Source organism: Musa acuminata, unplaced genomic scaffold (genome assembly GCF_036884655.1).
Source record: "Musa acuminata AAA Group cultivar baxijiao unplaced genomic scaffold, Cavendish_Baxijiao_AAA HiC_scaffold_1126, whole genome shotgun sequence".
NCBI classification, from domain to species: Eukaryota; Viridiplantae; Streptophyta; class Magnoliopsida; order Zingiberales; family Musaceae; genus Musa; species Musa acuminata.
Genome location: NW_027021339.1, coordinates 6,864,246 through 6,866,745, shown reverse-complemented (window position 1 = coordinate 6,866,745; position 2,500 = coordinate 6,864,246).

Here is a 2,500-nt window from a genome sequence, read left to right as displayed (position 1 = left end):
CGGTCGCCGCGGCACACAAGAACAGCCCAAAAACAGGCCAAAACAGCCCAAAAACGGGCCAAAACTGGCCATTTTTGGCTGCGCGAGCGAGCAGCGAGCGGCGGACAGCGAGCGAAGCGAGAGGCAGCACCGTCCCTGCTATACGAAAGCCCCATCCAGCCCTGTGCCACCCGGGGGGTTCCAGGGTGCTGAGATGGCTGACGTTTTGCTCCGCTCACGACGGTCGCCGCGGCACGCAAGAACAGGCCAAAAACTGGCCAAAACAGCCCAAAAACGGGCCAAAACTGGCCATTTTTTGCTGCGCGAGCGAGCGGAGAGCGGCGAACAGCGAGCGAAGCGCGAGGCAGCACCGTCCCTGCTATACGAAAGCCCCATCCAGCCCTGTGCCACCCGGGGGGTTCCAGGGTGCTGAGATGGCTGACATTTTGCTCCGCTCACGACGGTCACCGCGCCACACAAGAACAGCCCAAAAACAGGCCAAAACAGCCCAAAAACGGGCCAAAACTGGCCATTTTTGGCTGCGCGAGCGAGCGGCGAGCGGCGAACAGCGAGCGAAGCGAGAGGCAGCACCGTCCCTGCTATACGAAAGCCCCATCCAGCCCTGTGCCACCCGGGGGGTTCCAGGGTGCTGAGATGGCTGACGTTTTGCTCCGCTCACGACGGTCACCGCACCACGCAAGAACAGGCCAAAAACTGGCCAAAACAGCCCAAAAACGGGCCAAAACTGGCCATTTTTGGCTGCGCGAGCGAGCGGCGAGCGGCGAACAGCGAGCGAAGCGAGAGGCAGCACCGTCCCTGCTATACGAAAGCCCCATCCAGCCCTGTGCCACCCGGGGGGTTCCAGGGTGCTGAGATGGCTGACGTTTTGCTCCGCTCTCGACGGTCACCGCGCAATGCAAGAACAGGCCAAAAACTGGCCAAAACGGCCCAAAAACGGGCCAAAACTGGCCATTTTTGGCTGCGCGAGCGGCGAGCGGCGGACAGCGAGCGAAGCGAGAGGCAGCACCGTCCCTGCTATACGAAAGCCCCATCCAGCCCTGTGCCACCCGGGGGGTTCCAGGGTGCTGAGATGGCTGACGTTTTGCTCCGCTCTCGACGGTCACCGCGCAATGCAAGAACAGGCCAAAAACTGGCCAAAACGGCCCAAAAACGGGCCAAAACTGGCCATTTTTGGCTGCACGAGCGGCGAGCGGCGGACAGCGAGCGAAGCGAGAGGCAGCACCGTCCCTGCTATACGAAAGCCCCATCCAGCCCTGTGCCACCCGGGGGGTTCCAGGGTGCTGAGATGGCTGACGTTTTGCTCCGCTCTCGACGGTCACCGCGCAATGCAAGAACAGGCCAAAAACTGGCCTAAACGGCCCAAAAACGGGCCAAAACTGGCCATTTTTGGCTGCGCGAGCGAGCGGCGAGCGGCGGACAGCGAGCGAAGCGAGAGGCAGCACCGTCCCTGCTATACGAAAGCCCCATCCAGCCCTGTGCCACCCGGGGGGTTCCAGGGTGCTGAGATGGCTGACGTTTTGCTCCGCTCTCGACGGTCACCGCGCAATGCAAGAACAGGCCAAAAACTGGCCAAAACGGCCCAAAAACGGGCCAAAACTGGCCATTTTTGGCTGCACGAGCGAGCGGCGAGCGGCGGACAGCGAGCGAAGCGAGAGGCAGCACCGTCCCTGCTATACGAAAGCCCCATCCAGCCCTGTGCCACCCGGGGGGTTCCAGGGTGCTGAGATGGCTGACGTTTTGCTCCGCTCTCGACGGTCACCGCGCAATGCAAGAACAGGCCAAAAACTGGCCAAAACGGCCCAAAAACGGGCCAAAACTGGCCATTTTTGGCTGCACGAGCGAGCGGCGAGCGGCGGACAGCGAGCGAAGCGAGAGGCAGCACCGTCCCTGCTATACGAAAGCCCCATCCAGCCCTGTGCCACCCGGGGGGTTCCAGGGTGCTGAGATGGCTGACGTTTTGCTCCGCTCTCGACGGTCACCGCGCAATGCAAGAACAGGCCAAAAACTGGCCAAAACGGCCCAAAAACGGGCCAAAACTGGCCATTTTTGGCTGCACGAGCGAGCGGCGAGCGGCGGACAGCGAGCGAAGCGAGAGGCAGCACCGTCCCTGCTATACGAAAGCCCCATCCAGCCCTGTGCCACCCGGGGGGTTCCAGGGTGCTGAGATGGCTGACGTTTTGCTCCGCTCTCGACGGTCACCGCGCAATGCAAGAACAGGCCAAAAACTGGCCAAAACGGCCCAAAAACGGGCCAAAACTGGCCATTTTTGGCTGCACGAGCGAGCGGCGAGCGGCGGACAGCGAGCGAAGCGAGAGGCAGCACCGTCCCTGCTATACGAAAGCCCCATCCAGCCCTGTGCCACCCGGGGGGTTCCAGGGTGCTGAGATGGCTGACGTTTTGCTCCGCTCTCGACGGTCACCGCGCAATGCAAGAACAGGCCAAAAACTGGCCAAAACGGCCCAAAAACGGGCCAAAACTGGCCATTTTTGGCTGCGCGAGC